Here is a 13545-nt window from a genome sequence, read left to right as displayed (position 1 = left end):
GGAGCCTTAAGTTAAAAAGCTTACAGCGCCTAGTGTTCCCTGGCAGTCTCCAGTCCAAGTATTAACTAAGCGCACAAGCTCGGGATTCCTAACAGTGCTATGGCCATAAGCAATAACCGTTGGCTGTAGCAGACAATTTGTAATGACTGTTCTAAGAGTAACTCTTGTTACAGAGCTGCTTGTAAGCCAAAAAGCCTCACAACTCAAAATAAATGACTGGCTTTCCAGTGTTTTTTGTTTGTTTGTTTTTTTATTTGTTTGTTTATTTTTTATTCATTTATTGTTTATTTGTTTATTTTTTAAAAGTTTTGATCTCCTCTTGTGTTTAAATGACTGTAGCTACAATCTTCACAATCGGAGCCTTAAGTTAAAAAGCTTACAGCGCCTAGTGTTCCCTGGCAGTCTCCAGTCCAAGTATTAACTAAGCGCACAAGCTCGGGATTCCTAAGAGTGCAATGGCCATAAGCAATGACTGTTGGCTGTAGAAGACTATTTGTAATGACTGTTCTAAGAGTAACTCTTGTTACAGAGCTGCTTGTAAACTAAAAAGCCTCACAACTCAAAATAAATGACTGGCTTTCCAGTGTTTTTTGTTTGTTTGTTTTTTTATTTGTTTGTTTATTTTTTATTCATTTATTGTTTATTTGTTTATTTTTTAAAAGTTTTGATCTCCTCTTGTGTTTAAATGACTAGCTACAATCTTCACAATCGGAGCCTTAAGTTAAAAAGCTTACAGCGCCTAGTGTTCCCTGGCAGTCTCCAGTCCAAGTATTAACTAAGCGCACAAGCTCGGGATTCCTAAGAGTGCAATGGCCATAAGCAATGACTGTTGGCTGTAGAAGACTATTTGTAATGACTGTTCTAAGAGTAACTCTTGTTACAGAGCTGCTTGTAAGCCAAAAAGCCTCACAACTCAAAATAAATGACTGGCTTTCCAGTGTTTTTTGTTTGTTTGTTTTTTTATTTGTTTGTTTATTTTTTATTCATTTATTGTTTATTTGTTTATTTTTTAAAAGTTTTGATCTCCTCTTGTGTTTAAATGACCGTAGCTACAATCTTCACAATCGGAGCCTTAAGTTAAAAAGCTTACAGCGCCTAGTGTTCCCTGGCAGTCTCCAGTCCAAGTATTAACTAAGCGCACAAGCTCGGGATTCCTAACAGTGCTATGGCCATAAGCAATAACCGTTGGCTGTAGCAGACAATTTGTAATGACTGTTCTAAGAGTAACTCTTGTTACAGAGCTGCTTGTAAGCCAAAAAGCCTCACAACTCAAAATAAATGACTGGCTTTCCAGTGATTTTTGTTTGTTTGTTTTTTTATTTGTTTGTTTATTTTTTATTCATTTATTGTTTATTTGTTTATTTTTTAAAAGTTTTGATCTCCTCTTGTGTTTAAATGACTGTAGCTACAATCTTCACAATCGGAGCCTTAAGTTAAAAAGCTTACAGCGCCTAGTGTTCCCTGGCAGTCTCCAGTCCAAGTATTAACTAAGCGCACAAGCTCGGGATTCCTAAGAGTGCAATGGCCATAAGCAATGACTGTTGGCTGTAGAAGACTATTTGTAATGACTGTTCTAAGAGTAACTCTTGTTACAGAGCTGCTTGTAAGCCAAAAAGCCTCACAACTCAAAATAAATGACTGGCTTTCCAGTGTTTTTTGTTTGTTTGTTTTTTATTTGTTTGTTTATTTTTTATTCATTTATTGTTTATTTGTTTATTTTTTAAAAGTTTTGATCTCCTCTTGTGTTTAAATGACCGTAGCTACAATCTTCACAATCGGAGCCTTAAGTTAAAAAGCTTACAGCGCCTAGTGTTCCCTGGCAGTCTCCAGTCCAAGTATTAACTAAGCGCACAAGCTCGGGATTCCTAACAGTGCTATGGCCATAAGCAATAACCGTTGGCTGTAGCAGACAATTTGTAATGACTGTTCTAAGAGTAACTCTTGTTACAGAGCTGCTTGTAAGCCAAAAAGCCTCACAACTCAAAATAAATGACTGGCTTTCCAGTGTTTTTTGTTTGTTTGTTTTTTTATTTGTTTGTTTATTTTTTATTCATTTATTGTTTATTTGTTTATTTTTTAAAAGTTTTGATCTCCTCTTGTGTTTAAATGACTGTAGCTACAATCTTCACAATCGGAGCCTTAAGTTAAAAAGCTTACAGCGCCTAGTGTTCCCTGGCAGTCTCCAGTCCAAGTATTAACTAAGCGCACAAGCTCGGGATTCCTAACAGTGCTATGGCCATAAGCAATAACCGTTGGCTGTAGCAGACAATTTGTAATGACTGTTCTAAGAGTAACTCTTGTTACAGAGCTGCTTGTAAGCCAAAAAGCCTCACAACTCAAAATAAATGACTGGCTTTCCAGTGTTTTTTGTTTGTTTGTTTTTTTATTTGTTTGTTTATTTTTTATTCATTTATTGTTTATTTGTTTATTTTTTAAAAGTTTTGATCTCCTCTTGTGTTTAAATGACTGTAGCTACAATCTTCACAATCGGAGCCTTAAGTTAAAAAGCTTACAGCGCCTAGTGTTCCCTGGCAGTCTCCAGTCCAAGTATTAACTAAGCGCACAAGCTCGGGATTCATAAGAGTGCAATGGCCATAAGCAATGACTGTTGGCTGTAGAAGACTATTTGTAATGACTGTTCTAAGAGTAACTCTTGTTACAGAGCTGCTTGTAAACTAAAAAGCCTCACAACTCAAAATAAATGACTGGCTTTCCAGTGTTTTTTGTTTGTTTGTTTTTTTATTTGTTTGTTTATTTTTTATTCATTTATTGTTTATTTGTTTATTTTTTTAAAGTTTTGATCTCCTCTTGTGTTTAAATGACTAGCTACAATCTTCACAATCGGAGCCTTAAGTTAAAAAGCTTACAGCGCCTAGTGTTCCCTGGCAGTCTCCAGTCCAAGTATTAACTAAGCGCACAAGCTCGGGATTCCTAAGAGTGCAATGGCCATAAGCAATGACTGTTGGCTGTAGAAGACTATTTGTAATGACTGTTCTAAGAGTAACTCTTGTTACAGAGCTGCTTGTAAGCCAAAAAGCCTCACAACTCAAAATAAATGACTGGCTTTCCAGTGTTTTTTGTTTGTTTGTTTTTTTATTTGTTTGTTTATTTTTTATTCATTTATTGTTTATTTGTTTATTTTTTAAAAGTTTTGATCTCCTCTTGTGTTTAAATGACCGTAGCTACAATCTTCACAATCGGAGCCTTAAGTTAAAAAGCTTACAGCGCCTAGTGTTCCCTGGCAGTCTCCAGTCCAAGTATTAACTAAGCGCACAAGCTCGGGATTCCTAACAGTGCTATGGCCATAAGCAATAACCGTTGGCTGTAGCAGACAATTTGTAATGACTGTTCTAAGAGTAACTCTTGTTACAGAGCTGCTTGTAAGCCAAAAAGCCTCACAACTCAAAATAAATGACTGGCTTTCCAGTGTTTTTTGTTTGTTTGTTTTTTTATTTGTTTGTTTATTTTTTAATCATTTATTGTTTATTTGTTTATTTTTTAAAAGTTTTGATCTCCTCTTGTGTTTAAATGACTGTAGCTACAATCTTCACAATCGGAGCCTTAAGTTAAAAAGCTTACAGCGCCTAGTGTTCCCTGGCAGTCTCCAGTCCAAGTATTAACTAAGCGCACAAGCTCGGGATTCCTAACAGTGCTATGGCCATAAGCAATAACCGTTGGCTGTAGCAGACAATTTGTAATGACTGTTCTAAGAGTAACTCTTGTTACAGAGCTGCTTGTAAGCCAAAAAGCCTCACAACTCAAAATAAACGACTGGCTTTAACGTGTTTTTTGTTTGTTTGTTTTTTTATTTGTTTGTTTATTTTTTATTCATTTATTGTTTATTTGTTTATTTTTTAAAAGTTTTGATCTCCTCTTGTGTTTAAATGACTGTAGCTACAATCTTCACAATCGGAGCCTTAAGTTAAAAAGCTTACAGCGCCCCTAGTGTTCCCTGGCAGTCTCCAGTCCAAGTATTAACTAAGCGCACAAGCTCGGGATTCCTAAGAGTGCAATGGCCATAAGCAATGACTGTTGGCTGTAGAAGACTATTTGTAATGACTGTTCTAAGAGTAACTCTTGTTACAGAGCTGCTTGTAAGCCAAAAAGCCTCACAACTCAAAATAAATGACTGGCTTTCCAGTGTTTTTTGTTTGTTTGTTTTTTTATTTGTTTGTTTATTTTTTATTCATTTATTGTTTATTTGTTTATTTTTTAAAAGTTTTGATCTCCTCTTGTGTTTAAATGACTGTAGCTACAATCTTCACAATCGGAGCCTTAAGTTAAAAAGCTTACAGCGCCTAGTGTTCCCTGGCAGTCTCCAGTCCAAGTATTAACTAAGCGCACAAGCTCGGGATTCCTAACAGTGCTATGGCCATAAGCAATAACCGTTGGCTGTAGCAGACAATTTGTAATGACTGTTCTAAGAGTAACTCTTGTTACAGAGCTGCTTGTAAGCCAAAAAGCCTCACAACTCAAAATAAATGACTGGCTTTCCAGTGTTTTTTGTTTGTTTGTTTTTTTATTTGTTTGTTTATTTTTTATTCATTTATTGTTTATTTGTTTATTTTTTAAAAGTTTTGATCTCCTCTTGTGTTTAAATGACTGTAGCTACAATCTTCACAATCGGAGCCTTAAGTTAAAAAGCTTACAGCGCCTAGTGTTCCCTGGCAGTCTCCAGTCCAAGTATTAACTAAGCGCACAAGCTCGGGATTCCTAAGAGTGCAATGGCCATAAGCAATGACTGTTGGCTGTAGAAGACTATTTGTAATGACTGTTCTAAGAGTAACTCTTGTTACAGAGCTGCTTGTAAACTAAAAAGCCTCACAACTCAAAATAAATGACTGGCTTTCCAGTGTTTTTTGTTTGTTTGTTTTTTTATTTGTTTGTTTATTTTTTATTCATTTATTGTTTATTTGTTTATTTTTTAAAAGTTTTGATCTCCTCTTGTGTTTAAATGACTAGCTACAATCTTCACAATCGGAGCCTTAAGTTAAAAAGCTTACAGCGCCTAGTGTTCCCTGGCAGTCTCCAGTCCAAGTATTAACTAAGCGCACAAGCTCGGGATTCCTAAGAGTGCAATGGCCATAAGCAATGACTGTTGGCTGTAGAAGACTATTTGTAATGACTGTTCTAAGAGTAACTCTTGTTACAGAGCTGCTTGTAAGCCAAAAAGCCTCACAACTCAAAATAAATGACTGGCTTTCCAGTGTTTTTTGTTTGTTTGTTTTTTTATTTGTTTGTTTATTTTTTATTCATTTATTGTTTATTTGTTTATTTTTTAAAAGTTTTGATCTCCTCTTGTGTTTAAATGACCGTAGCTACAATCTTCACAATCGGAGCCTTAAGTTAAAAAGCTTACAGCGCCTAGTGTTCCCTGGCAGTCTCCAGTCCAAGTATTAACTAAGCGCACAAGCTCGGGATTCCTAACAGTGCTATGGCCATAAGCAATAACCGTTGGCTGTAGCAGACAATTTGTAATGACTGTTCTAAGAGTAACTCTTGTTACAGAGCTGCTTGTAAGCCAAAAAGCCTCACAACTCAAAATAAATGACTGGCTTTCCAGTGTTTTTTGTTTGTTTGTTTTTTTATTTGTTTGTTTATTTTTTATTCATTTATTGTTTATTTGTTTATTTTTTAAAAGTTTTGATCTCCTCTTGTGTTTAAATGACTGTAGCTACAATCTTCACAATCGGAGCCTTAAGTTAAAAAGCTTACAGCGCCTAGTGTTCCCTGGCAGTCTCCAGTCCAAGTATTAACTAAGCGCACAAGCTCGGGATTCCTAACAGTGCTATGGCCATAAGCAATAACCGTTGGCTGTAGCAGACAATTTGTAATGACTGTTCTAAGAGTAACTCTTGTTACAGAGCTGCTTGTAAGCCAAAAAGCCTCACAACTCAGAATAAATGACTGGCTTTAACGTGTTTTTTGTTTGTTTGTTTTTTTATTTGTTTGTTTATTTTTTATTCATTTATTGTTTATTTGTTTATTTTTTAAAAGTTTTGATCTCCTCTTGTGTTTAAATGACTGTAGCTACAATCTTCACAATCGGAGCCTTAAGTTAAAAAGCTTACAGCGCCCCTAGTGTTCCCTGGCAGTCTCCAGTCCAAGTATTAACTAAGCGCACAAGCTCGGGATTCCTAAGAGTGCAATGGCCATAAGCAATGACTGTTGGCTGTAGAAGACTATTTGTAATGACTGTTCTAAGAGTAACTCTTGTTACAGAGCTGCTTGTAAGCCAAAAAGCCTCACAACTCAAAATAAATGACTGGCTTTCCAGTGTTTTTTGTTTGTTTGTTTTTTTATTTGTTTGTTTATTTTTTATTCATTTATTGTTTATTTGTTTATTTTTTAAAAGTTTTGATCTCCTCTTGTGTTTAAATGACTAGCTACAATCTTCACAATCGGAGCCTTAAGTTAAAAAGCTTACAGCGCCTAGTGTTCCCTGGCAGTCTCCAGTCCAAGTATTAACTAAGCGCACAAGCTCGGGATTCCTAAGAGTGCAATGGCCATAAGCAATGACTGTTGGCTGTAGAAGACTATTTGTAATGACTGTTCTAAGAGTAACTCTTGTTACAGAGCTGCTTGTAAGCCAAAAAGCCTCACAACTCAAAATAAATGACTGGCTTTCCAGTGTTTTTTGTTTGTTTGTTTTTTTATTTGTTTGTTTATTTTTTATTCATTTATTGTTTATTTGTTTATTTTTTAAAAGTTTTGATCTCCTCTTGTGTTTAAATGACCGTAGCTACAATCTTCACAATCGGAGCCTTAAGTTAAAAAGCTTACAGCGCCTAGTGTTCCCTGGCAGTCTCCAGTCCAAGTATTAACTAAGCGCACAAGCTCGGGATTCCTAACAGTGCTATGGCCATAAGCAATAACCGTTGGCTGTAGCAGACAATTTGTAATGACTGTTCTAAGAGTAACTCTTGTTACAGAGCTGCTTGTAAGCCAAAAAGCCTCACAACTCAAAATAAATGACTGGCTTTCCAGTGTTTTTTGTTTGTTTGTTTTTTTATTTGTTTGTTTATTTTTTATTCATTTATTGTTTATTTGTTTATTTTTTAAAAGTTTTGATCTCCTCTTGTGTTTAAATGACTGTAGCTACAATCTTCACAATCGGAGCCTTAAGTTAAAAAGCTTACAGCGCCTAGTGTTCCCTGGCAGTCTCCAGTCCAAGTATTAACTAAGCGCACAAGCTCGGGATTCCTAACAGTGCTATGGCCATAAGCAATAACCGTTGGCTGTAGCAGACAATTTGTAATGACTGTTCTAAGAGTAACTCTTGTTACAGAGCTGCTTGTAAGCCAAAAAGCCTCACAACTCAGAATAAATGACTGGCTTTAACGTGTTTTTTGTTTGTTTGTTTTTTTATTTGTTTGTTTATTTTTTATTCATTTATTGTTTATTTGTTTATTTTTTAAAAGTTTTGATCTCCTCTTGTGTTTAAATGACTGTAGCTACAATCTTCACAATCGGAGCCTTAAGTTAAAAAGCTTACAGCGCCCCTAGTGTTCCCTGGCAGTCTCCAGTCCAAGTATTAACTAAGCGCACAAGCTCGGGATTCCTAAGAGTGCAATGGCCATAAGCAATGACTGTTGGCTGTAGAAGACTATTTGTAATGACTGTTCTAAGAGTAACTCTTGTTACAGAGCTGCTTGTAAGCCAAAAAGCCTCACAACTCAAAATAAATGACTGGCTTTCCAGTGTTTTTTGTTTGTTTGTTTTTTTATTTGTTTGTTTATTTTTTATTCATTTATTGTTTATTTGTTTATTTTTTAAAAGTTTTGATCTCCTCTTGTGTTTAAATGACCGTAGCTACAATCTTCACAATCGGAGCCTTAAGTTAAAAAGCTTACAGCGCCTAGTGTTCCCTGGCAGTCTCCAGTCCAAGTATTAACTAAGCGCACAAGCTCGGGATTCCTAACAGTGCTATGGCCATAAGCAATAACCGTTGGCTGTAGCAGACAATTTGTAATGACTGTTCTAAGAGTAACTCTTGTTACAGAGCTGCTTGTAAGCCAAAAAGCCTCACAACTCAAAATAAATGACTGGCTTTCCAGTGTTTTTTGTTTATTTGTTTTTTTATTTGTTTGTTTATTTTTTATTCATTTATTGTTTATTTGTTTATTTTTTTAAAGTTTTGATCTCCTCTTGTGTTTAAATGACTGTAGCTACAATCTTCATAATCGGAGCCTTAAGTTAAAAAGCTTACAGCGCCTAGTGTTCCCTGGCAGTCTCCAGTCCAAGTATTAACTAAGCGCACAAGCTCGGGATTCCTAAGAGTGCAATGGCCATAAGCAATGACTGTTGGCTGTAGAAGACTATTTGTAATGACTGTTCTAAGAGTAACTCTTGTTACAGAGCTGCTTGTAAGCCAAAAAGCCTCACAACTCAAAATAAATGACTGGCTTTCCAGTGTTTTTTGTTTATTTGTTTTTTTATTTGTTTGTTTATTTTTTATTCATTTATTGTTTATTTGTTTATTTTTTTAAAGTTTTGATCTCCTCTTGTGTTTAAATGACTGTAGCTACAATCTTCATAATCGGAGCCTTAAGTTAAAAAGCTTACAGCGCCTAGTGTTCCCTGGCAGTCTCCAGTCCAAGTATTAACTACGCGCACAAGCTCGGGATTCCTAACAGTGCTATGGCCATAAGCAATAACCGTTGGCTGTAGCAGACAATTTGTAATGACTGTTCTAAGAGTAACTCTTGTTACAGAGCTGCTTGTAAGCCAAAAAGCCTCACAACTCAGAATAAATGACTGGCTTTAACGTGTTTTTTGTTTGTTTGTTTTTTTATTTGTTTGTTTATTTTTTATTCATTTATTGTTTATTTGTTTATTTTTTAAAAGTTTTGATCTCCTCTTGTGTTTAAATGACTGTAGCTACAATCTTCACAATCGGAGCCTTAAGTTAAAAAGCTTACAGCGCCCCTAGTGTTCCCTGGCAGTCTCCAGTCCAAGTATTAACTAAGCGCACAAGCTCGGGATTCCTAAGAGTGCAATGGCCATAAGCAATGACTGTTGGCTGTAGAAGACTATTTGTAATGACTGTTCTAAGAGTAACTCTTGTTACAGAGCTGCTTGTAAGCCAAAAAGCCTCACAACTCAAAATAAATGACTGGCTTTCCAGTGTTTTTTGTTTGTTTGTTTTTTTATTTGTTTGTTTATTTTTTATTCATTTATTGTTTATTTGTTTATTTTTTAAAAGTTTTGATCTCCTCTTGTGTTTAAATGACCGTAGCTACAATCTTCACAATCGGAGCCTTAAGTTAAAAAGCTTACAGCGCCTAGTGTTCCCTGGCAGTCTCCAGTCCAAGTATTAACTAAGCGCACAAGCTCGGGATTCCTAACAGTGCTATGGCCATAAGCAATAACCGTTGGCTGTAGCAGACAATTTGTAATGACTGTTCTAAGAGTAACTCTTGTTACAGAGCTGCTTGTAAGCCAAAAAGCCTCACAACTCAAAATAAATGACTGGCTTTCCAGTGTTTTTTGTTTATTTGTTTTTTTATTTGTTTGTTTATTTTTTATTCATTTATTGTTTATTTGTTTATTTTTTTAAAGTTTTGATCTCCTCTTGTGTTTAAATGACTGTAGCTACAATCTTCATAATCGGAGCCTTAAGTTAAAAAGCTTACAGCGCCTAGTGTTCCCTGGCAGTCTCCAGTCCAAGTATTAACTAAGCGCACAAGCTCGGGATTCCTAAGAGTGCAATGGCCATAAGCAATGACTGTTGGCTGTAGAAGACTATTTGTAATGACTGTTCTAAGAGTAACTCTTGTTACAGAGCTGCTTGTAAGCCAAAAAGCCTCACAACTCAAAATAAATGACTGGCTTTCCAGTGTTTTTTGTTTATTTGTTTTTTTATTTGTTTGTTTATTTTTTATTCATTTATTGTTTATTTGTTTATTTTTTTAAAGTTTTGATCTCCTCTTGTGTTTAAATGACTGTAGCTACAATCTTCATAATCGGAGCCTTAAGTTAAAAAGCTTACAGCGCCTAGTGTTCCCTGGCAGTCTCCAGTCCAAGTATTAACTAAGCGCACAAGCTCGGGATTCCTAAGAGTGCAATGGCCATAAGCAATGACTGTTGGCTGTAGAAGACTATTTGTAATGACTGTTCTAAGAGTAACTCTTGTTACAGAGCTGCTTGTAAGCCAAAAAGCCTCACAACTCAAAATAAATGACTGGCTTTCCAGTGTTTTTTGTTTGTTTGTTTTTTTATTTGTTTGTTTATTTTTTATTCATTTATTGTTTATTTGTTTATTTTTTAAAAGTTTTGATCTCCTCTTGTGTTTAAATGACTGTAGCTACAATCTTCACAATCGGAGCCTTAAGTTAAAAAGCTTACAGCGCCTAGTGTTCCCTGGCAGTCTCCAGTCCAAGTATTAACTAAGCGCACAAGCTCGGGATTCCTAACAGTGCTATGGCCATAAGCAATAACCGTTGGCTGTAGCAGACAATTTGTAATGACTGTTCTAAGAGTAACTCTTGTTACAGAGCTGCTTGTAAGCCAAAAAGCCTCACAACTCAAAATAAATGACTGGCTTTCCAGTGTTTTTTGTTTGTTTGTTTTTTTATTTGTTTGTTTATTTTTTATTCATTTATTGTTTATTTGTTTATTTTTTAAAAGTTTTGATCTCCTCTTGTGTTTAAATGACTGTAGCTACAATCTTCACAATCGGAGCCTTAAGTTAAAAAGCTTACAGCGCCTAGTGTTCCCTGGCAGTCTCCAGTCCAAGTATTAACTAAGCGCACAAGCTCGGGATTCCTAAGAGTGCAATGGCCATAAGCAATGACTGTTGGCTGTAGAAGACTATTTGTAATGACTGTTCTAAGAGTAACTCTTGTTACAGAGCTGCTTGTAAACTAAAAAGCCTCACAACTCAAAATAAATGACTGGCTTTCCAGTGTTTTTTGTTTGTTTGTTTTTTTATTTGTTTGTTTATTTTTTATTCATTTATTGTTTATTTGTTTATTTTTTAAAAGTTTTGATCTCCTCTTGTGTTTAAATGACTAGCTACAATCTTCACAATCGGAGCCTTAAGTTAAAAAGCTTACAGCGCCTAGTGTTCCCTGGCAGTCTCCAGTCCAAGTATTAACTAAGCGCACAAGCTCGGGATTCCTAAGAGTGCAATGGCCATAAGCAATGACTGTTGGCTGTAGAAGACTATTTGTAATGACTGTTCTAAGAGTAACTCTTGTTACAGAGCTGCTTGTAAGCCAAAAAGCCTCACAACTCAAAATAAATGACTGGCTTTCCAGTGTTTTTTGTTTGTTTGTTTTTTTATTTGTTTGTTTATTTTTTATTCATTTATTGTTTATTTGTTTATTTTTTAAAAGTTTTGATCTCCTCTTGTGTTTAAATGACCGTAGCTACAATCTTCACAATCGGAGCCTTAAGTTAAAAAGCTTACAGCGCCTAGTGTTCCCTGGCAGTCTCCAGTCCAAGTATTAACTAAGCGCACAAGCTCGGGATTCCTAACAGTGCTATGGCCATAAGCAATAACCGTTGGCTGTAGCAGACAATTTGTAATGACTGTTCTAAGAGTAACTCTTGTTACAGAGCTGCTTGTAAGCCAAAAAGCCTCACAACTCAAAATAAATGACTGGCTTTCCAGTGTTTTTTGTTTATTTGTTTTTTTATTTGTTTGTTTATTTTTTATTCATTTATTGTTTATTTGTTTATTTTTTTAAAGTTTTGATCTCCTCTTGTGTTTAAATGACTGTAGCTACAATCTTCATAATCGGAGCCTTAAGTTAAAAAGCTTACAGCGCTTAGTGTTCCCTGGCAGTCTCCAGTCCAAGTATTAACTAAGCGCACAAGCTCGGGATTCCTAACAGTGCTATGGCCATAAGCAATAACCGTTGGCTGTAGCAGACAATTTGTAATGACTGTTCTAAGAGTAACTCTTGTTACAGAGCTGCTTGTAAGCCAAAAAGCCTCACAACTCAAAATAAATGACTGGCTTTCCAGTGTTTTTTGTTTATTTGTTTTTTTATTTGTTTGTTTATTTTTTATTCATTTATTGTTTATTTGTTTATTTTTTTTAAAGTTTTGATCTCCTCTTGTGTTTAAATGACTGTAGCTACAATCTTCATAATCGGAGCCTTAAGTTAAAAAGCTTACAGCGCTTAGTGTTCCCTGGCAGTCTCCAGTCCAAGTATTAACTAAGCGCACAAGCTCGGGATTCCTAACAGTGCTATGGCCATAAGCAATAACAGTTGGCTGTAGCAGACAATTTGTAATGACTGTTCTAAGAGTAACTCTTGTTACAGAGCTGCTTGTAAGCCAAAAAGCCTCACAACTCAAAATAAATGACTGGCTTTCCAGTGTTTTTTGTTTGTTTGTTTTTTTATTTGTTTGTTTATTTTTTATTCATTTATTGTTTATTTGTTTATTTTTTAAAAGTTTTGATCTCCTCTTGTGTTTAAATGACTGTAGCTACAATCTTCACAATCGGAGCCTTAAGTTAAAAAGCTTACAGCGCCTAGTGTTCCCTGGCAGTCTCCAGTCCAAGTATTAACTAAGCGCACAAGCTCGGGATTCCTAACAGTGCTATGGCCATAAGCAATGACTGTTGGCTGTAGAAGACTATTTGTAATGACTGTTCTAAGAGTAACTCTTGTTACAGAGCTGCTTGTAAACTAAAAATCCTCACAACTCAAAATAAATGACTGGCTTTCCAGTGTTTTTTGTTTATTTGTTTTTTTATTTGTTTGTTTATTTTTTATTCATTTATTGTTTATTTGTTTATTTTTTTAAAGTTTTGATCTCCTCTTGTGTTTAAATGACTGTAGCTACAATCTTCACAATCGGAGCCTTAAGTTAAAAAGCTTACAGCGCCTAGTGTTCCCTGGCAGTCTCCAGTCCAAGTATTAACTACGCGCACAAGCTCGGGATTCCTAACAGTGCTATGGCCATAAGCAATAACCGTTGGCTGTAGCAGACAATTTGTAATGACTGTTCTAAGAGTAACTCTTGTTACAGAGCTGCTTGTAAGCCAAAAAGCCTCACAACTCAAAATAAATGACTGGCTTTCCAGTGTTTTTTGTTTGTTTGTTTTTTTATTTGTTTGTTTATTTTTTATTCATTTATTGTTTATTTGTTTATTTTTTAAAAGTTTTGATCTCCTCTTGTGTTTAAATGACTGTAGCTACAATCTTCACAATCGGAGCCTTAAGTTAAAAAGCTTACAGCGCCTAGTGTTCCCTGGCAGTCTCCAGTCCAAGTATTAACTAAGCGCACAAGCTCGGGATTCCTAACAGTGCTATGGCCATAAGCAATGACTGTTGGCTGTAGAAGACTATTTGTAATGACTGTTCTAAGAGTAACTCTTGTTACAGAGCTGCTTGTAAACTAAAAATCCTCACAACTCAAAATAAATGACTGGCTTTCCAGTGTTTTTTGTTTATTTGTTTTTTTATTTGTTTGTTTATTTTTTATTCATTTATTGTTTATTTGTTTATTTTTTTAAAGTTTTGATCTCCTCTTGTGTTTAAATGACTGTAGCTACAATCTTCACAATCGGAGCCTTAAGTTAAAAAG

This window comes from Hoplias malabaricus, chromosome 1 (genome assembly GCF_029633855.1).
Source record: "Hoplias malabaricus isolate fHopMal1 chromosome 1, fHopMal1.hap1, whole genome shotgun sequence".
Taxonomy (NCBI): domain Eukaryota; kingdom Metazoa; phylum Chordata; class Actinopteri; order Characiformes; family Erythrinidae; genus Hoplias; species Hoplias malabaricus.
The sequence above is the reverse complement of the archived record's forward strand: the minus strand, read 5'-3'. Positions refer to the sequence as shown.